The sequence below is a fragment of the Marmota monax genome, unplaced genomic scaffold (assembly GCF_021218885.2).
Source record: "Marmota monax isolate L192 unplaced genomic scaffold, Marmota_monax_Labrador192_F-V1.1 WCK01_AAM20220418_F8-fsc00137, whole genome shotgun sequence".
Classification (NCBI taxonomy): Eukaryota; Metazoa; Chordata; class Mammalia; order Rodentia; family Sciuridae; genus Marmota; species Marmota monax.
In genome coordinates, this window is record NW_026692854.1 from 1725594 (window position 1) to 1748591 (window position 22998).

The 22998-nt window shown below is 40.2% G+C and overlaps 1 protein-coding gene and 1 long non-coding RNA gene across 8 annotated transcripts in view; one reads left to right on the forward strand and one right to left on the reverse strand.

The window, feature by feature from the left end:
* Lmo7 (LIM domain 7) overlaps window positions 1-22998 on the reverse strand; it is a 217287-nt gene that overhangs the window by 153449 nt on the left and 40840 nt on the right. The gene's annotated exons all lie outside the window — the stretch shown is intronic.
* LOC131424371 (uncharacterized) lies at window positions 16044-19377 on the forward strand. Its single transcript, XR_009227248.1, has 3 exons — window positions 16044-16369; window positions 18261-18403; window positions 18803-19377. It is a non-coding gene; the product is annotated as an uncharacterized LOC131424371 (long non-coding RNA).

Consider the following 22998-nt stretch of genomic DNA (forward strand, 5'->3'; position numbering starts at 1 on the left):
GTTGCAATAAAAACAGAAATAAACTATAACAAGTACTATATAGAAGTATGTATTCAATCTTGTAGAATAACTGCTTGAAGAGAAAGAAAAAAATTGAGAGAAAAAAATCACATTTTGTTAGAGTTAACAAAGCAGGAAAAAAAAAAGGGAGGGGAGCAGCATAAATTCAGAAGAGGTTGCCCTTCTTTCCCACAGATCTCAGTGTGCTCTACCAGTTTAGTAAATAGAGGTTGGCAAATACTGCCCCCTGGTGGCCCAGAGGCACCAGCCCCTACTAGGGCTTCCAAATTATCCACAGGTACTATTATGGTTTAAATATGAGGTGTTTCCCAAAAACTCATATGTGAAATAATGCAAGGATTTTCAGAGGTGAAATGTTTAGATTATGAAGATTGTAACCTAATTATTGGATTAATCCACTGATATGGATTTCCTGGGTAGTAACTGTAGTTAGGAAGGGTGTAGCTAGAGGAAATAAGTTACTGAGGATATGATTTTGTGGTTTATATTTTGTCCCTGGTGAGCAGAGGTCTCTTTCTGCTTCCTGGTTGCCATGTTCTGAGCTGCTTTCCCCTGCCACATCCTTCTAGCATAACATTCTACTTTATCTTGTGCCTAGAGCTATGGAGTCTGCTAACCATAGATTGAACCTCTGAAACCAAAAGAGGACTGACCCTCTAAGCCAAGATAAAACGTTTCCTCCTCTAATTGTTCCTGATATGTTTTTCAGTCACAGCAATGCAAAAACTGACTAAAATGTGTACTCTGTGTTCCGGAATCTTCCAAAGTTCTTTTCCTTCAAAACTTACTCCTCTTTCAGTCCAATTACCTCAGACTCTGCTCTTACAGAACAACCTAATATTTCTGACAAAATAGCTGCTAATGAAGTGAAGGTTTACCCCTCAGACATAATCTGTATTCACTTTACATAAACATATAGTGGGAAGAATATCTGATAATAAATCCAAGACAGGAATAATACCCTTCATGGAGGCAGATTCTGTAATGTAGCCCCTCTTTCTCCCATAGCTTGACTGCAATGGACTGAATGTTGAGAGAAAGAAAAAGATTGAGAGAGGAAAAAAAAAATCGCATTTTGTTAGAGTTAACCAAGCAGGGAAAAAAAAAAAGGAGAAAGAGGATTAAATGTCCCAACATTCATTTGTTGAAATTCTAACCCTCAAGAGAGATTATTTTAGGAATAGGGCCTTTGGAGGTAATGCAGATTATGAGGGTGGAGACTTCATAAATGGGCCTTGTAAGAGACCACAGAGAGCTCTCTAGCTTTCTTTCGGCCATGTGAGGACATAATGAGAAGACACCATGTATGAGCCATGAAGTTGGTCCCCACCAGACACCAAATCTTCCAGTACCTTAACCTTGGACTTCCCATCCTTCAGAATTTTGAGAAAAGAAAAAAAATGTGTGCTGTTTAAGACTCCCAATCAGCATTATTCTATGATAACAGCCTGAAATGACTCAGGCAAGAACTAACTTCACATTTACATGCCTTCTCTTCAATGTTCCTCCAGTTCTTTCATTACAAGGTTTAGTTTTCTAATATTGTCTCCACAAACATTGCCTAGATCCTTCTGTATACATTCCATAATTCTAAAACACACACACACACACACACACACACACACACAGAGCCAACACCAATGTATTTTCCCTTATGGACAAAAAGAAAAGGTAAAATGGGAAATGTATGCATTGAATGAGCTCCATTTCCAAGTGAATTAATAAAAAAGTAAGTGACCATTTTCTCTATATCTATCACCTCTTATTTCATATACATAATTACAGCACGTGAACACATCCCAATGTTGGAGCTCAGAAAAGAATATGTCAATGTATGCTGCTCTGGTGTGCCAAATCACACTCTGGACTAGAGAAGACTGAAATATCTCAGAAGTCAGAAGCAGTCTCAGAACAGGTTTCCCTTTCCTGCTAAAGGGCGGGCAGCTTTTTCAGATGTTCCCTTATCTGGATAAAAACATCAAAAAGAAATTCAAGGGGGTGGGTTTGTGGCTCAGTGGTAGAGTACTTGCTTCATATGTGTGAGGCAATGGGTTTGATTCTCAGCACCGCATATAAATAAATAAATAAAATAAAGTTCCATCAACAACCAAAAAAATTTTTTTAATTAAGAAAAGAAATTCAGCTGTCTCTCGAGTTTTGCTGTAGTTTGGACATAAAATGTCTCCCAAAGATGCATGTGTTAAAGAATTGGTTCTCAACTTGGGGCTATTGGAGGTGGTAGAATTTTTAAGAGGTGAGGCCTAGTAGGCAGTCTTAGGTCACTGGGAACATGTCCTCAAAGGGCACTCTGACAAGCCAGTCTCTTTCTCCTTCTTGCTTTTGGCAATGAAGTAAGTAATTCCTCTGCCATGGGCTCCCACCATGATGTGCTATATTTTTCCACAGGCCCAAATGCAATGGAACAACTCACCGTGATCTAAAACCTCCAAAACTGTAAGCCAAAATAAGCCTTTCTTCTTTTTTAACATCTGAAAAATAACAAAGTTGACTAACAGAAGTAAGTCCCCTTCCCAGGATACTCCTCAACCAGGGAAAATGGCCTGTACCATAGGAGAAGAAACAATACCTAGACAGACTTTTGGAATCTTCTAAATCTCACTGGATAATTGGGTACTCACTTTTCTTTCCTGTGATGCCACACGCATGTGTGTTTCAATTTGTGTGTTCCCTTCTTAGCACTATCAGTTTCTTGTATGGATTCAATTATCCAACCTTCAGAGTCTGGTAGAAAGCCTTTTTGCCCCATACCATTTATGCGGGCTATTAAAAGCTTTTTCCACCTTCTCTTACTGTTCCATATTTGGATCTGTCAGCCACATGGCAGGCCTCGGGGAGCTATGCATTCAAAGGTAGGCCTGAAAGCACTAGTGTCATGCCAATATGCTGTCCAGGAGGCATTTTGGTACAAACAAGGAACAGATGAGTACTGAGTTACTTTCCATAGGACAAATCCAAGTAAATATTCCACAGGCTCAACTGCTTCCCCTTGTTGACAAGGCCTGGAGGCCACCCAGGACAGGCAGATGAGAAGATTGAAATGCACTTCCAGGCTTTCATCTTTTAATTGGTCTCTTTCTCTGGTATTCTTTTAGAAAACAATAGTGGGGGATGAAGCTTCAGTTTCCCTCCACTTCACAGGAACATGAGTCAACTCTAGCCAAAAGGCAGAAAGAAAACTCAAAGATGGTTCAGAGTAGCCTCATTCTCAGAGGCTAGCAGGGGTCACAGAAACTGCAAACCAGTTACTCCAAGTTCATGTCTGCCTTTCACAAGATGTTTACTGAATCACTGCTATGCAAAATAAAATACAGTCAATTTCCATGGTAAATCTAAACCAAATGATACTCAGAGGCAAAATTTTTCTTCTTATCTAATAAATTATCTGCATGATAGATGGCTACAAAGTTATAGAAAACACGTTAAAGTTTTCAGTATAACTCTTCTACATGATAATTTACAAACACCTAAAGAAGATAGGAGAAATTTACCATTATTAACCCAATAAATCATAACATTCAGCCTAACACTGTGAGATCCAAAGCTCCTCAGAAAGTGTAAGTTACTACATATAAAGTAAAACAATTAAGGCTCTTCACTTAAAAGACATACAAAAAAGTTAAATGGGTATTCATGAGCAGGAAGTAACAGGCATGAGGTTTGGTCAGACACCTTTGCTTTCCCATTCCAGTTCTCCAGTCTCTGTTACAGAGTTTCTAACTCTCCCTCTATTTTTCCTTCTATTTATTCCAACTTATACAAGAAGGTCAGCCAAACCCTCTGCTGACCACAAGACTTTCTGTCTTATACAGTTAAAATTGGGGGGCAGGGGAATGAAAGCAAGAAAATGACTAAGAAATTTCAAAATAAAAAAGTTGGGATACATGAAAAATATTTTTTCCTCTACTTCATATTCCTGAAAACACTTAAGATACTACCCTTGGGTTTATAGGTACAAAAGAACTCAAGAAGACAGGATAGTTAATGGATCCCAATTAAGGCTTTTTGTTTTGTTTTTAATGTAAAGGCCTCTCCATGAGGATAACCTTAAAAACATTCCAAACATTCCATTCAGCTTCATTGTTCCAGAGTGATAGGAATGGAAAGGCAGAGGGACTCAAGTAAATGCTACAAACTGAAGGGCTAATCAATAGCCTTAATGCATTTCCAATAATATCTGTTTAACATGGATTTTGACAAACAGCCTTGGCATTTTTCCAATACTACCCAGCTGCTATATAAGCCCCTAGACTGGTATGCTTAAGTGGTAACCTGCTATCAGGTCCCCTCTCACCTACAGAGAGCTCTACTTATTTTTTCACTTAAATAAATCCTACTCCTTTCATTCTTGCCTTCACTGTTGCCCATGCATTTCATTCTTTGAATATGAAAGACAAGAACCCAGAAAGATTGGCAGTGAGCTGCTAGAGTCTTCCATTAAGAGTTGCAACACACCCACTGGTGGTAGCAGAGAAGAATCTGGCTTTGCAGATGCAATCTGTTGGGTGTGTGGGAGACTCCCCGCTGGGCTGAAGTTAAGTTTCCTTCTTGCAAGAACATCACAGAATCCCTTATCCCTCCCCCTCCTCTCCAAAAGGCACCAAATTCAAAAGTTTTCTTGACCAATCCCCACAGGACACAGTGTCAGCTCCCTGTTCCTGAGTCACCCTGCCATTCAGCACCCACCACATCACCTACGCAACCCTTCTTAAGGAGAAGCTTGCAACCCCTTGCTCTCTGCCCTCTTTCTCTTCCCTCTTCCTCTCTGCTCTCTTCTCTCTGCCTTCCTCCTCTCCTCAGCTCTCTGCCTCTCCTTTTCTTCCCCTTCAAGCTGTCCCTCAATGAAGTCTCTTGGTTGAATCTATGTCACTGGTGAGTCACTGCCTTTCACAATCCTGGGAGCTGACACCAGCTGCTGAGGGCCATTGCTAAGTAAGAATGACACATGGCATGACCCAGGTTATTTGCAGTGACATTCCATGTAAGGTGACCTTGCTCAAGGACCAGGGCTGATCCAGGTTTAGGGTGTATCCTGCTGGGATTAGGGAGTATCCCGCTCCTTGGGTTTAAGGCGGTTCCAGGTTTAAGGTGTACCCTGCTGGGAATAGGGCGGATCCTGCTGCCTCAGGCACGCCCACTCCTTGAGTTCCCGTGGGATTCAGAGAGTTTTTGGGATTTTGCCCAGAATGTGATTTGGGCCCAGAATGTGAATTCCCCCAGAACGTGTTTGTAGAGTGCCGGTGTGAGTTCGGGAATAAAGAATTGCTGTTTGAATCTACAAGGCTGTAAGTGGCTCGTGATTTTGTGCCCAGCCAGACTGCGGCATTTGGTGGCCTGTACGCGGAACATCTGAAACTTGGAGGTAAGTGAAATTGCTCGCCCCTGAGGGAAGGCGAGAGAATGGGTGACCATTTCAAAAAACAATGTGTTCTTGTTTTGATTTATTTTGTTTTTGTTTCAAGCTGCCTATCCCTAGAAATTTCTCAGGCAAACTGGGAAAAATGGTTGGCTAAAGGTTTGAAGTTTGTCGGCCCTGAGGAAGAGAAAATTGATACAATGATTTTTTTATTCCGTTTTTGTTTCATTCAGTTTCGGTTTTGTTTTGTGTTATTTTATTGGGTTGCGTTATCTTTATAGTAGATTAGAAATTAGTAAAAAACAAATGGAAAAGGTATTAAGTAAATTGTTAGAGGTTCAGACCATGGAGAAAGACATTTTAGATCAAGCAAAAGAGAAGGTCTCTCGAGCCAGTCAGACAGGGGAAGAAAATTTAAAGGAAAAGGGGTTATTAGGAAAAAGGCCACAACAGGAGGCTGTTACTAACTCCAATTTATCACCAGAGGGCGTAATTCAACCAACAGCCCCACCTATGGAGACAGATGAGTGGCCCTCAAACCCCATAGTTGATAAATGGGATCCTGAGACAGGACCTCAAAGATTAGCATGCCCTGTACTTGAACAGGTAGGAGGGCAGCGAATTCACCGTGCTTTAGATTTTAAAACAGTGAACCAGTTAAAGGAGGCTGTAACAACCTATGGTCCCCAAGCACCCTTCACAGTAAGCATGGTCGAGTCCATTACTAACTTGGACATGACACCAGCAGATTGGCTAGCATGTGTAAATCTGTGCTAAATGGAGGACAATATTTGTTATGGAAGGTTGCCAATGAGGAATTTTGCACGGAGACAGCTAGGCAAAATGCAGCAGCCGGTTACCCTCAAAGAAATCTAGATATGTTGTTAGGAAAAGGACCTTATGAGGGTCAACGGCAACAAATTGAATATGATCCTGCTATATATGCACAAATTGCTGCAGACGCAGTTAGGGCATGGAAGACTTTACAAGGACATGGAGATTTACAAGGTCAGCTATCTAAGGTAATACAGAGAACTAATGAACCTTACGCTGAATTTGTAGATAGGCTTCTTCAAACAGCTTCCAGAATTTTGGGGGATACATAACAGGCAATGCCATTAATAAAACAACTGGCTTATGACCAAGCAAATCGTTGCTGCAGAGAGGTCATTAGACCATGGAGACATGAAGATTTAAACACATATATTAAATTATGTAGAGACATTAATGAACAAGGGCAAGTCGTGGCAGCTGCAGTACAACAGGCTTTAGATGCCAGGCCAAAAACATGCTACAATTGTGAACAAACAGGACATTTTAAAAGGAATTGCCCCATAGGAGGAGGGTTTAACAAAAGTAGGTATCAAAGGAATAGAATACCGGGTATTTGCCCACGATGCCGTAGAGGGAGACATTGGGCTAATGAATGCCGTTCTCAAACCACCATAGAGGGTACTCCCTTATCAAAAAACGGATATTGTGGAGAAAGGCATCAGGCTCCATTGCCAAAAAACGGACTGGGGGGCCCAATGCTCCGGGGCCCACAACCACAAATATACGGGGCAGTGGAGGAACCCAGCAACACCATCAGGGTAGTGCCCAGGACACATTGTTCATTAAATCCCTCATCAGACAAACCATAGGGAGCGCAGGGTTGGACATCTGCACCTCTGCCAGAGCAGTACTAACTCCAGAGATGGGAGTTCAAATCATTCCCACAGGAGTAAAAGGACCTCTTCCCCAAGGAACAGTTGGCTTATTATTGGGACGTAGTTCATCTACATTAAAAGGACTTATGATAAGTCCTGGGGTAATTGATCCCGATTATGAAGGTGAAATAAAAATTATAGCCAGTTCTCCAAGAGGTATATCAGTAATTTCACCAGGAGATAGAATAGCACAGTTATTAATAATACCCAGCCTACATGATAAATTCTCCAGCCGTAGTGTAGAAAGAGGTTCCAGGGGATTAGGCTCCACAGGTGTAGATTGGGCTATGCTGTCTTTAAATTTAGATTCTTGCCCAATGCTAAAACTAAATATTCAACGACATGAGTTTAATGGACTACTGGACACAGGTGCTGACCTTAGCATCATATCTTGTCAAGAATGGCCAAAACATTGGCCATTACAACAAGCCACTCAAACGCTTCGAGGCCTAGGAGTGGCGACTAATCCCCATAGAAGTTCAATGATATTAAATTGGATGGATCCTGAAGGATGTGAAGGAACTATACAGCCATATGTATTGGATCATCTTCCTATAAATTTATGGGGACGAGATGTCCTAGATCAATTAGGTTTGACGTTAACAAATAACATCAATCCTAATGCGCCCACTACTAGGGCTAGACAAGGTTTTAGGAAAGAAAAAAGATTAGGAGAACAAGAAAAAGGTATAGCAGCACCAATACAAATAGATCAAGGAACAGACAGACATGGGTTGGATTTTCAGAAAGGGCCACTGAGACAATCAAAATTACTTGGAAATCAGAAAGACCAGTGTGGGTTCCTCAGTGGCCCCTGACTAAAGAAAAGATTCAAGTAGCCCATAATCTGGTCAAACAACAATTAGCGGAGGGACATATACAACCTTCCGTATCTCCCCATAATACTCCCATTTTTGTCATCAAAAAGAAATCTGGTAAATGGAGATTGTTGCAAGATTTAAGAGCCATTAATAATGAGATGGTTATTATGGGACCTGCTCAATCAGGGATTCCTCAATTGTCTGCTTTGCCAAAAACCTGGCATGTTTTAGCTATAGATATTAAAGATTGGTTTTTTTCGATTCCAATTCATCCCGAGGATAGTCCACGTTTTGCATTTACTATCCCTGCATTAAATCATGAAGGTCCTGATCAGAGATATGAATGGAAAGTACTCCCTCAAGGGATGGCTAACAGCCCAACTATGTGTCAAATCTATGTTAACAAAGCAATCCAGCCACTTAGAAATCAAAATCCTGAACTACAAATATTTCACTATATGGATGATGTGTTATTAGCACATAAAGATAAAAACACATTGCTGGAATGTTATGCCACACTTACAAACTTATTAAAAAATTATAATCTAGAGATAGCAATAGATAAGGTACAATTAAATTTTCCAATTAATTATTTAGGAGTTCTATTATCCTCAACCATGGTCCGTCCACCAAAAATTCAAATACGAGTAGATCAACTCAAATCACTTAACGACTTTCAAAAGTTATTGGGAGACATAAATTGGATAAGGCCTTATCTAGGCATACCAACAGGAGAGTTGGGTCCTTTATTTGATATTCTAAAAGGTCCATCAGATCCAAATTCACCCCGCATGTTAACTCCTAAAGCAAGAAAGGCATTAAAAATTATTGAAACATATATGGAAAATATGCATTTGGATAGAATTGATATAAGTTTGCCTTTATTATTTATTGTACTACCAACAAAAAATATTCCTACAGGAGTATTTTGGCAAGAAGTTCCATTATTGTGGATACATTTATCTTATTCTCCTAACACTATTCTTACTAGGTATCCTGAGGCTGTAGGACAATTAATACTCAAAGGAATAAAAGCAGCGAAGGGAGTGTTTGGAATTTCTCCCAATAAAATTATTACTCCATATACAATGGATCAAATTGATGAGTTAGCTAATGAGTTAAATACTTGGGCAATAATCATGTGTAAATCTAATGTTACATTTGATAATCACTTACCATCTAATCCTTTGTTGTCTTTTTGGTCTAAGCATCCTGTAGTTTTTCCAAAAATGACAAGAAAAACCCCCATCATGAATGCTCCAAATATATTCACTGATGGGTCAAATAATGGTACAGCAGCAGTAGTTACCCCTGATCAAACTTTTATATTTTTAGTACCCAAACAATCAGCTCAAAAGGTAGAGCTTAATGCAGTTTTACAAGCTTTACAAGTGATGTTTAAAGATTCTGTATTTAATTTATTTTCTGATAGTCAGTATATAGTTAATGCTATAGCATCCCTTGAAGATGCTGGTAGGATTTCTCCTTCCTCTACTGTTTTCTCTTTGTTTTCCACTCTACAAAGTCTAATCTGGGACAGAAAAGATCCATTCTTTATAGGACATATCAGGGCACATACAGGATTGCCTGGAGCCCTTAGTTTGGGCAATGATTTAGCAGATAAAACTACACATGACATATATATTTTCTCTACACTAGAAGAAGCTACAAATTTTCATAAAAGATTCCATGTTAATGCTAATACTTTACAAAAGCATTTTAAAATAACTAAGGAACAAGCCAGACATATAATAAAACAATGTCAAAATTGTGTGACATTTTTACCACAAGTTAATCTTGGAGTCAATCCTAGAGGACTGATACCTAACCATATATGGCAGATGGACATCACACACTTGCTAGAATTTGGAAAATTAAAATATTTACATGTTACAGTTGATACTTCTTCCGGATTTTTGATGGGCTCCCTTCATGCCGGAGAAAAAAACTAAAGATGTTACAGCTCATTGCTTACAAAATTTTGCCACTGTGGGCGTTCCTAAACAGTTAAAAACAGATAATGGTCCTGGCTATACCTCTACCTCTTTTAAACAATTTTGCTCATCATTTGGTATTACTCATATAACAGGAATCCCATACAATCCACAGGGACAAGACATAGTTGAAAGAGCTCATCAAACTATTAAAATGTACTTATTAAAGCAAAAAGAGGGAATTGGAAAGGGGTATATATCCCCCAAAGAAAAACTTAAAATAACACTTTTTACTCTAAACTTTCTAAATTTGGATTCATCAGGACTTAGTGCTGCGGAAAGGCATATGTATCCAAAAAATGTACATACTTTGGAAAGATATTCTAACAGGACAATGGAAAGGTCCTGACCCAGTGATTGTCTGGAGTTCTGTTTGTGTTTTTCCACAGGGAGACCAGCAGCTGATTTGGATTCCAGAGAGAATAACTAAAGCAATTTCTACAGACCAAAAAGAAGATGCTTTGACTCAAATCCATAACAGCTGATATCCAGGGCTCCAGCTTGGCTATTCTTACATCTGTGACAGTGATTAACCAGGGTGCTTTTTTTCAATATCTATTTTATTATTGCTTTTTCCCACATCATAAAGTTCTATTTTATTTTTTGAGCTCATACAAACCTAGGTTAACGTTTTTCTGATCAGTTTTATTTTTTGACTGTGGAGTTTTTAAACATTGCAATGGAGATTTCACCTAGGTAAAGCTACAAGGCCTTTACTATTGTCTTATGTGTTGTACGTTTCTGTGCACATTTGTGTTTTGTGTTTTATGTCTGTGTGTGCGTATGTCCATAGATCTTATATGAGGAGCACTCATGAAAAAATGGATCCGAATTATTATTTTTTTTATTCACGTGATTTAAATGGTTTAATTTAAATTAGGTAAACAGCTGTTAAGGATTGTTTTTAAAGGAGGTTAACAGATCTGTTTGTTTACTTTCACCTTTCCTTTTCATTATATTTTATAATTCTATTCAGGATAATGTCTCTTTAGCATCATTGCCAGAATTCCTATCTCCATCCCAGTGCTGGTGAAGACAAAGATAAAACCAGACTACAGCTTCTATGATAGCTATCACAGTAAGCTGTATAAACTGATGCATCAATGAATATAACTCAACAAGTAATGCTCAATCAAGGACTCGATTTACTTTGGGAGGAAATGGACATATTGGTAGACCCCTCCGCTTTGAACTGCTTGCAGAACTTGCCTGGACTATGTATCACTTGTATACATTGTGAACTATCGTTTGGTGCAGCGAATTGTGGTAGTGCTGGCATATCTTTGCTGATGGTGTCACCAGTGATGCAATTTTTCCAAAGGAGCCGTCAATTGGCTTGGTGTCGTGGCATTTCTGTATCCTCCTCCCTTCTGCTAGTGATGGTCTAAAATTTGGGGGCCAACAGAGGTGAGGCAAAGAACCTCACCCCCCCACACTGGCACCAAGGCCAAATTTGGGGGCCAACAGAGGTGAGGCAAGAACCTCACCCCCCACTGGTGCATAGGCCTATCCACAAGTATGGCTGTATGCTGGACCGGTAGTCAGTGACGGGTAGGATCCAACTGCAGTGGTATCAACCTAAGACAGGAGGCTGACGCCTAGAGGTCAGTTTTTCCCATGACGGGTAAGAACCATATGTTGAATTGGACAACCTAACAGGCACGGTCCTTAAGCCACATTGCTTGTTGTTTAATTAATCAGAAGGGGGGAGATGCTGAGGGCCATTGCTAAGTAAGAATGATGCATGGCATGACCCAGGTTATTTGCAGTGACATTGCATGTAAGGTGACCTTGCTCAAGGACCAGGGCGGATCCAGGTTTAGGGTATATCCTGCTGGGATTAGGGAGTATCCCGCTCCTTGGGTTTAGGGCGGTTCCAGGTTTAAGGTGTACCCTGCTGGGAATAGGGCGGATCCTGCTGCTTCAGGCAAGCCGGCTCCTTGAGTTCCCGTGGGATTCAGAGAGTTTTGGGGATTTTGCCCAGAATGTGATTTGGGCCCAGAATGTGAATTCGCCAAGAACGTGTTTGTAGAGTGCCGGTGTGAGTTCGGGAATAAAGAATTGCTGTTTGAATCTACAAGGCTGTGAGTGGCTCGTGATTTTGTGCCCAGCCAGACTGCGGCAACCAGCAGGCATCCCCTTCTGTGATGAGCTGCTAAACTAAAGGGGGCTTTAAGACCTGCAGAGGCCTGCAACTTAGACCCATCTGCCAGCAGAATCAAAGAATCTAGTTTCATCTCAAATTCCAGTTTCAGAAGAGCCAAGGAAAAAAAAGGAACCTTGGAAAAATAAGCAAACAAACATTCTACACTTGGCACCATATACAAACATGGATCCAAAGAATTTTGACCTAAAATATAAATCTATAAAACTTTCAGAAGAAAACTCTGGAGATCTTGGTGACTTCACTGCAAAAATGTCTCAAATATGAACCAAAGGCACAACTGGGAAAAAAGAAGAAAAAAAAAAGATAAACTGTATTTCATCCAAATTAAAACTTCTGTTTTTTGAAAGCTACTATTATAAAAAAAATCATCAAAACATTGGGAGAAATATTTGCAAAACACAGTTGACAAAGAGATCTAGAATATAGAAGTCTCAAAAACAACCCAATTTAAAAGATGGATAAATAAGCTGAACCAACGTTTCAACAAAGACTGATGATATGGACAGCAAATAAATACACAAAAATGCACTCAACATCCTTAATATAAGAAAAAGAAAGACCCAGTTTGATGTTGACTTCTGACAGCTGTTAAGGTCCTCATCCTCCCCTTTCCTCTTCGACCCACATCTGGGCAATCAGATAACAAAGTCCATGGATCCTTTGATACCCATAGAAATTTCAAACTACCCAGCCTGACTGGCAAAAAAAGCAGGTAGGGAGCATCCCATCCAGCCTCTCTTCCTTAGTAACAATTTTAAAGATCCCAATCACCAACCCCCTGCCATCATCTTCTTATTCCAGAAAAAACCTGAGCCCTTCTTCTTGATGGACCTTGCTATTTACTGTGTGAGTTATAAACTTTATTTCATATCCATCGGTACCAGTGTGTCACACATTCTCACACCCAGAAATTCCTGAAGGAAAGGACTATTGTCCAATATCAGGCAGGGATGGCTAGGTGCAAAAATAAAATAATTAGCCATTAAAAAATGAAAGTTAAAACCACTAAGAGGTACTACTGCATAATTACTAACATATTACTACTATGAACTAATGCTACATTTAAAAATGGCTGCTCTGGGGCTGGGGTTGTGGCTCTGTGGTAGAGTGCTTGCCTTGCCTGCATGAGGCACTGGGGCACTGGGTTCGTTCCCCAGCACCACATTAAAAAAACTAAATAAACACAATACAGGTATTGTATCCATCTACAATTAAAAATATATTTTTTAAAAAAACGGCTGCTCTAGAAATACAGCTCAGAAGTGAAGCATTGGCTTAGCGTGTACAAGGGCCCGAATTCTAATTCAAGCACTGCAAAAAACAAAAAAAGAGCGAGAAAATGGCTAAATTTTTAAGAATTCACAACAGAGAGCATTCACAAGAGTAAAGGACTGCACTCATACAGAAATGCAACACATTTCTTATCACATTTTCCAGATGTGGGCCAAAGAGGAAGGGGGAGAACAGAGTCCCTAAAAGTTGTCAGAAGTGCAGCCAATGTGGAAAACAGTTAAGTCAATTTCTTTCAAAGTTAAACAGAGCCAGCTGTGGTGGCACATGCCTGTAATCCCAGCGACTTGAGAGGAGTCTTGCTGAGGCAAGAGAATTTCAAATTCAAGACCAGCTTCAGCAACTTAGCAAAACCATGTCTCAAAATAAAAATAAAAAGGGCTAGGAATATAGCTCAGTGATAACAGAACCCCTTGGTTTGATCCTGTAAAGGTCAGGCGAACGTCAGAGGAAAAGACCACCAAGAGACTGTCTCATGCAACAGCAAAGGGTTTATTGGGGGTCCAGCATGCTGGGGCTCCAAGTCTACCTGGAAGAGGTAAAGAGCAAAGAGCCCCGAGAACAGCTTGAGCAGAGCTTATATACATTCTTTGAGAAGGGCAGGGACTTCACATATAGCATAACAAATCACCTCACGCCGTGGGAAAATCAAACAACAACTCTAAAACATGATTATCACATTCACTGGCGGGAACAAGTTAGGTAGGGGTGATTGGTCAGTACAAAAGGAGTATTCGTTTGAACTGATTGGTTTAAGCCAAGAGGGGTGTACATGCTGAACTACATGGTTTCCCAACAGGTTATCAACTACCATAAACTACTGGGAGGGTTATCTGGCATCCCAGGTATTTCCCTGTCTCATGCTGATTGGTGGCTGCTAGGGGGCTGCTATGGATCCCCACCTAGCCTGACTGAGTCAGGGACACCTGGCGCAGCAGATCTCTCCTGTAGATAAACAACTTAGCAGGGTGGGAATGTGCCTAGGAGTGCTCTGTGGGTTTTTCCAAGGACAAAGGCCATGTCCCTTCCTTGGACAGCTTTGCTCTGAGATAGAGGCTGGTTTTTCAATCCCTAGTACCATACATGTACAAAATAGTTAAAATATATAACCCATCAACCTCACTTCTCAGTATTATGCAACCGAAATAAAAAGTCTATGTCTGAATGTTTATAGTAGTTTTAAAACTACTCCAAATTGGAAACAACCCCAATCTCCTTCAAATGAAACTGAAGAATTGGTGGTACATCCATACTAGGAATACTCTTCAGCTATAAAAAGGTATGAAATACTGGTATGAGGAACATGGGTGAAGCTCAAATGCATTATGCTAAGTGAAAGAAGTCACACCCAAAAGGCAACAAATAGCATGATTCCATTTATATGACACTCTCAAAAAAAGACAAAACTATAAATACCTAGAAGGACCAAAAACAGATCAGTTGCCAGGGACTGCTGGTGGAGAGGAAAGGATCTACTATAAGAATGCACAAAGAAATGTGTTATAATAAATTACTCCAATTAAATAGAGATGAGTCAGGAGTTCGAAACATCTGTTAGATATGTTACCATTATTTGAACCCATATTAACAAAAGTTTAGGACAGTAATTCTTAAAATTTACTGCGCATTACTAATCACTAGGACCATTTGTTTTCTGGGTGTTTTGGTTTGGTTTGGGTTTGGGTTTTTTGGTCCTGGAAACTAAACTCATAGCTGCTGAGCTACAACCCCAGGTGTCTAGACAATTTGTTAACATTTTAGAAGCCCACATGTGTCTCTATTTTTACTCCGGGCAGGAGCTAGAATCTGTAGTTAAGTATTTATATGGTGCTAAGAGCCATAGCCAAGTAGTAATGATGCATGGCATTTTTGGTTGAAAGATGACGCCAGCAAGCCATTGAGATGATATGATTATGTTAAGATCTGTATTCAAATGGATATTAGACCCCTGCTGTCCACCTGGGCCTGCTATGGGACTCCTGGAGAGTTCCCATTGGTCGGGGAAGTGCGGTAGGAGGGAATTCCAGAGGAGGGATTTCCTGTTGGTGTGTGGGTCCGGGAGAAAGCTGCATGTGTGGGTCAATATATTTTCCCGGGAGCATACAGGACATTGGCGGGAGTTTCAAAATAAAGTTTGTTCCTGTTTGAATGGCTCGTGATTTTGTGCCCAGCCAGACTGCGGCAATATGGGTCTGGTGCAGGAGGTCCAAAGACTACACTTTGGGTTGCTATGCAGCACTGTCATGGCAAAAGTTGATGGAAACACCTTCACACCATTTGTTCATCTGTCTCAATTCTTTCCAAGGCTCAGCAGCCCTAGTTTATTTACAGGGTACAGTATATACATCTTCTGGAATTGCTCTTCCCACACTACTGCCTCTAGCTGAGCAACGTGCATGAAGTATGTACAATGCTCACCATTACAGCAAAAAGCACCTGATATAGTAGACAGTAAATATTTGTAAAATTGAGCAACACATGCAGCTAATCTATTTTGTCAATATAGCACAATCAGTTTTATATAAAAGCTGCTCAATACATGTTTTCTGAATGAAACTGTTTGTGTGTGTGACAAAAAGAATGGAGAAAAAAATGAATAATGGCCTGTATAAAAGACAACAGAAACAACTATGCACAGATGTGGTGAGCCACTTCTGCCGTTTCTGCAGATTATGGTCGCCATTACAAGATGACGCTGGCTCCGCTGTGGTCTGTGACAAACAACTCCTTATCTGGGAGAGTTGGCACATGATTTTTCACCACCCTGTGAGAAAGCTCCACGCGGCAGCTTTGCATTGGGGCTTGGGATGCTTTATTAAGGCTGGGAGGGGCATCCGAGAGGGAGAAGAAGAAATATCAAGGGCCTGAATAAACTGCTGAAAGAAGATTCCTGAGTTGCGTCTTCCTTGCGGGCAAGGGGTCGCGACAAGTGGTGCCGAAACCCGGGAACCAGAACTTTCAGCAGTCAGGGGTGGTGCACCGGTTAGTCCCAGGTAAGTGGGATCCGCGATCAAAGCGGGGTTAGTCCCAGGTAAGTGGGATCCGCGACCAAAGCGGGGCAGCTCCTCTGTAAAGAAAGAGAGAGCATTACATTTTATTGCAGCTGCACTGTGTACTTTCGCTTTTGTTTTCTGTGTTTCTTTTGTTGTGTCATTTCGCTTTTGTTTTTTGTGCTTCTTTTGTTGTTGTGATGACAGGGACGCTCCCCTGTAAAAGGAAGAGAGCGGGGAATGCATAGAACAGAACGCTCCCCTGTAAAAGGAAGAGAGCGGGGACTTTTGTACTTTCACTTTCTTTATAGCTCTAAAAACATTATGGGCGTTGCTTCTTCAAGCCCAATTTTGTTGGCCCTAGATGTGTTGTTACATTCAAAAGGACTTAAGATAAAGCAGAGTACTTTGCAGATGTTTTTAAGAGAAGCTGATATAGCGGCTCCTTGGTTTGCTTTTTCAGGGAGTCTTACGGTTCCCAGCTGGGACAAATTAGGGAAAGATCTAGATTTCGCTCATGAGCAAGGTACCTTGCAGGGTGGCATTATACCACTTTGGAAGTTAGTTAGAGGATGTATAACAGATGGTAAATGCCAGGAAGCTGTGAGTGAGGGTCAAGCTATTCTTGAGCAATTGCATGAGGAAAAATCTGAAGGATCATGTAGTGAAGTGGCAGAGAGTATTAAAAGTAACAGTAGTGAGAAGGCAAAAGAGCCTGAAGATAAAAATAGGAGAAGGCTCTACCCAGACTTGACCGAATTAAAAACGCCTGAGAACACAAGCGACTCAGAGAGTTCTGAGGACCTTGATATATTGTTACAACAACTACATAAGATAAAAATGAAAAAGAAGAAAAAGGAGACACAGGGCACGCAGGCCTACTGTAAGAAGGGGAAGGGAGTTAACATCGGTCAACAAAACTCTGAGGAGGAGGAGGTAGAATATCTAGAAGAAGATATGGTGCCGATTGCCCCACCTCTGTATGTGGGGGGGAGCCAAGGTTCCGGGAGATCTTTTCATGCACAAGTTTGGAGGACAGTTAATACAGATATGGGACTTGCATACCCTGTATTTCAGGACAATAACAGGGGAAGATATCATGAGCCTTTAGACTTTAAGATAATTAAAACCTTGGCAGAATCTGTCCGCACTTATGGCATAGATGCCGCTTTCACTCTCACTCAGGTGGAGGGACTTACTAGATTTTGCATGACTCCCTCAGATTGGGCTAGTCTAGTCCGCGCTTGTGTTTCCCCAGGGAAATATTAGGAGTCCAAAGTTGGCTGTTTAATGTTTCTGGCAGTACCCAAGACTCGGAGCGAGGTAGGAGGCTTAAAATTTCTGCAAATAATTCACAATTATCTAATGCTACATTACCCTCCGCAGCAGTCTGTCTCCAATCTCTGTTCCTGTTTCTTTTGGCTAATGATACATTACAGGGGATGCTTAATTGCTCTAATATTACCTGTTATTTGTCTGAGTGTTGGAATGGATCCTGGCCTATGGCAGTGGTTATGAAAATTCCAACTTTTGTCCCGATCCCGGTTACTGCAGATCCAGAGTCATTTCCTATTGTTGAACTGATTAGAGCCCATAGAGATTTTGGAATTACGGCAGCTATAGTGACAGCTGTGGCGGTGTCTGCTGCTGCAGCAGTTACAGCTGGAGTAGCCATGGCCAGCCAGGTACAAACTGCTGCCACTATTAATCAGGTTATTCAACAAACATCCACCATACTTGAATCTCAAAGTAGAATTAATCAACACATTTTATCTGGGATTCTGGCTGCTAATCAAAGGATAGATCTACTTCAAGCTCAAGTTGAGGAATTGTCTGATCTAGTACATTTGGGTTGTATTGATCAATGTGCACATTTATGTATAACCTCTGTCAGATTTTATGATTCCAGAAATGCCTCCCACATCATCGGGGAGTATCTATCCGGAACCTGGTCCATGGAAGCAGAAAACTTGATCCAGTCTCAACTAACTCAGATTGCTGTTTTGAACAGTACCCGTGTCGATCCCGTGACTTTGGGTCAGTTCACCGATTGGATATCTTCTGCTTTTTCCTTCTTCAAAGAGTGGGTGGGGGTAGGCATTTTTGGTGCAATGTGTTGCTTCGGTATGTTCCTCTGTTTGTGGTTTCTCTGTCGCCTTAAGGCCCACAGTGCTCACGATAAGGCTATGATCATACAAGCTCTTGCAGCTTTAGAAAATGGCAACTCACCTCAAGTCTGGCTTGCGCATCTTAAACAGTAAGATGTCGTTACACCCCAAGTTATTATAACATTGCACTGGGATCAACATGACTTTCCTTGTTATTCTCTTAGTGTTGGAAAGTCCTTGCACTCTGCCGGTCTTACTGCCATTGCACGCAGATGGGTTTCCACACTGGTGCTTTTCTATCGCCTTAAAGTCCGTGCCTTTCTTTCAGGGTGCTGTCAACTTGTTTGTCGTTATAAACAGCCACAGTTCAGCCTCAGCTATCCCCCTTCGTCCACCATCGTCACGATACAGGATGCGAGGCAAGGCACTGCACTTGAGTGATCCTTGACGTGGACCTCAAGGAGAGCATGTCCTATTGCATGCGGGTTCGACGCGTCCACGCCCCGCCCCACGAAAAAAGGCGTCGGCTGATATGGCCTCAGATCTGGGGAAGGGCCCTCCCTAGGACTGAGCCATACTATGCAGCCACTTCTGCACAGTGGGATAGGACCTCTACTCTCGCCTGTATTGTTTTAAGAAAACAGAAAGGGGGAACTGTGGTGAGCCGCTTCTGCCGTTTCTGCAGATTATGGTCGCCATTACAAGATGACACTGGCTCCGCTGTGGTCTGTGACAAACAACTCCTTATCTGGGAGAGTTGGCACATGATTTTTCACCACCCTGTGAGAAAGCTCCACGCGGCAGCTTTGCATTGGGGCTTGGGATGCTTTATTAAGGCTGGGAGGGGCATCCGAGAGGGAGAAGAAGAAATATCAAGGGCCTGAATAAACTGCTGAAAGAAGATTCCTGAGTTGCGTCTTCCTTGCGGGCAAGGGGTCGCGACACACAGAAGATTAGAGAGCTCTATCACTGAAGGTGTTGGGCATAACTAATGATCAAATACCAAATGCTATCTAAGGTCTTTTCCATATATCCAATATTTTGGATATTTTCCATATATCCATATTCTCAAAAAGCTACAAATTTCAAATAATCGTGTTTTGTGTCATGAAACACTTTACCAAGCTGGAAAGACAAGAAAGAAATTAAATTCTATGAACAAAGACCAATCTGACAACAAGCCTTAATCACAGAACATCTTAATCGTGTGTTTCAGACACATTTCAAATAAAGAAAAATAATTTTCCATTTTCTAACGTTTATCATTCTATTTGTAACTAGACTACTACATTTATTTTTAAAGAAACACTACAGTAGCTGGGTGCAGTGGTGTACACACATGTAATCCCAGTGGCTCAGGAGGCTGAGGCAAAAGGATCACAGGTTTCAAGCCACCCTCAGCATTTTGGCGAGGCTGTAAGCAACTTAGCAAGACCATGTCTCAAAATAAAAAACAAAAAACGGGCTGGGATTGTGGCTCAGTGGTTAAGCAACCCTGGGGAAGGAAGGAAGGAAAGAAGGACGAACAGGTAGACTATAGTAAATTCCCATGTGCAAGATGAGAGGAGTAGAGCAGAGTGGGGAGGTTTCGAGAGGCAGGCAAGAGGTGCTGAACATCACTAAGGGTCATGTGCTCTGTAGCCCATCCCACTTCTATCTCCCAAGGGTCACCAAGGGATATCTCTGCTCTGTGGAACCCCACTTGAAACTTTCCTCCAAAGTAAGATTCCCAGGACAAATGCACAGACTTCAACTAGGGCATACAAGAAATCTAGCTCATTTCCACTATAAGATTTTCAATAAGTTCAATAAATTTGGATAAATTATTAAATAAACCTATCACTTATTAGTTATCCTGTATGTATGTCTGATTTTTTTTTCACTAGTGTATCTCAAACGCCTAGAAAAGTCATTGACTCCTAATAGGTACTCAAATGTTTCTTGAATGAATGAGTATCTAAACAAAATGTATCAATAGTTTATAAGTATCAATATACAACATATCCTGTTTATTAACTTCTGATTTGATACTAGTAAAAATTGAATGTCAATTAAGTAAATGAAATGGTAGCTAATCCAAAGTATTAGGTTTTTTAAAATATTTTTTAGTTGTCAATGGACTTTTATTCTATTTATTTATATGTGGTGCCGAGAATTGAACCCAGCGCCTCACACATGCTAAAGTGCTATGCCACTGAACCACCACCCCAGCCCCAGTAGTAGATTTTTGTAGAGGACTTTCTATGGTCTGTCTCTGGCTATTCGTCTCTGGCTAGGATCCACATCATCACTCTAAATGCTTCATGTATATATAATTAGCTATCTTTTCTGAATTAAAATTGTGAAGAATGAATGGGGGGAGGAAACTTTGGCTTTTTCCATACCACAAATAAAGTCTGAAAAGCCTTTTCTAAAAAAAGAAGTAAGTTTTTCTGATCTTTGTCACAAAACAAAATTTGTACCAGCAGTATTTGACCCAAAAGTAAAATTTCATAGCTTTCATGGTAAAAGGTTCAATTATAGACTTAAGGTTGTAATTCTGAGTTTCAATTTTAAATACTAGATAGTTAAAAGCCCTGTAAAAAAGCTTTCTGGGCAATCATCAAAGATTACAGAAAGATACTACCCCTGAATAATTTTTTTGGCTTAAAAAACAATGGGAAGGGGGGTTGTCCTCCACTTATTTACCAAGCACCCTCTTAGTGGCTAAAAGCTTTGTTAATAATGCAGTGCATTCTCTCCTTTGTTAGCTAGTGAAAGGAGGCTTGAATTTCACATTCACATTCAATTGGTAGTTGCAGGAGAATGCAATAAATAAGAAATGTTTTATCCAAAGCAGAACAACCCTAATCTTCAGGTGTGGACTGATACAAAGAGCTGACATTCACAGAATTCAAGAGAGTCAACACCTAACAAATTCTTGCTCCCCTCCTGGGTGTCACTTTACCTACTATTGCTTAGAAAGGTTCATTTCCCTGGCAGCTAAAGACACTTAGAAGGTATTTGAATCAACACAAAGGATCCAGCTTAGAATGCTTGACGTCCTTGTATATAATTTAGAAGCTGAAGGACAAGCTTTGAAAAATCTTTTCTATTAGCTATGTTTAGATTAATGATCAGAGATTAATGAGCAGAAACATCCAATATTAATTCAGCAAGTCAGCCAAATTACAACTTAGAGTTGTAATTCTGAGTTTCAATTTTAAATACGGGATAGGTTAAAAGCCCTCTAAGAAAGCTGGAGAATTCAGTTTGGAGAAAGACAAGTACTTAAACATTAATAGGCTATACTTTATTTCATTCACTCAACCAACATTTATTTAGTGTCCACTATCTATCCCAGGCAGGATGCTGATACTTTCAGCAGGAATGTGACCACATCTAACATCATACACATATATATTTACTCATTAGTAATTTGATTTTGTGTAATGGAGCCTTCTACAAATGTGTACAATTTTAAAGAACATTTACAAAGTTTTTCCATACATCTTAAGTATTACTTTACTTCTATGTTAAAAAACACTGAGAGACTGTTGTGTGTGGGTGTGCACATTTTAAAACAGGAATGCAAATTTTTTAAATATTCCTCAATGATATGTTTATAAGCATGGTGTCTCGTTGATCAACCTCTTCAGCTAACTTAATAAATAACTGTCATTCTTTGCTCAAAAAATAGCATTCTAGCAGTGATTAGTTGGTAACATTTAGATATAGAGCTCTTAGAGAGTTCACCCACCACCTCAGAGCTGGCCTATTCCACCAAAATGTTCTAGGATATCAAATGTCTTAGGATATCATTGATCCAAAATCCCAACAAAATCAGAGAACTGAAACTATCTTCCAAAAGAATGTTCAACTTCTTCTTGGAACAACAACAACAAAAAAAAAAAAAACCTAAGATGAGAATAACTGAAAGGAATATAGGGTACAAATAAGTTTAATCATCTTCTATTATTCTTCTATTATAATTTAACCTTAAGATAAAATTATGAATAAACAGAGCTAGGGAGTTGAAATTGAGTCTGAAACAAGATATTTACTACAAACTACTACTTGCTATTGCTGGGAGATTTAATCTGGTTATTTCAATATATTATCACTTGTATTTTCTTTACAGAGTCCCTGTGCTTAAAGACTGGATCCCACTATTCCATTATTCTAACCATAGTTCAAATGAATATTATTCATTTCCTTTGAGCAGGTTTTCTTTACCTTTCAAACACCACGCTAATTCCCAAGTGAGAAAACCAGCACATATGGTTTGAGATACTATCATATTTCAATATAATTTTGAGTTGTATGTCCCATCCACTAAGTCCAGTTTGAGGAAGTCCAACATACTAAGAATAAAAAACTAAGAATTTAGTCCATTTGGTTGCATTCTTCCACTGCATTTCACCTTCTGCTTTGAGTTTGCCAACATAGATATACACAGAAGTACTCTGACCTCTACTGCCAGAAATTGGAACTTTTTCTGTGTTTTTACTTTAATTCTTCTTTATTATAAAATTCACAGTATCT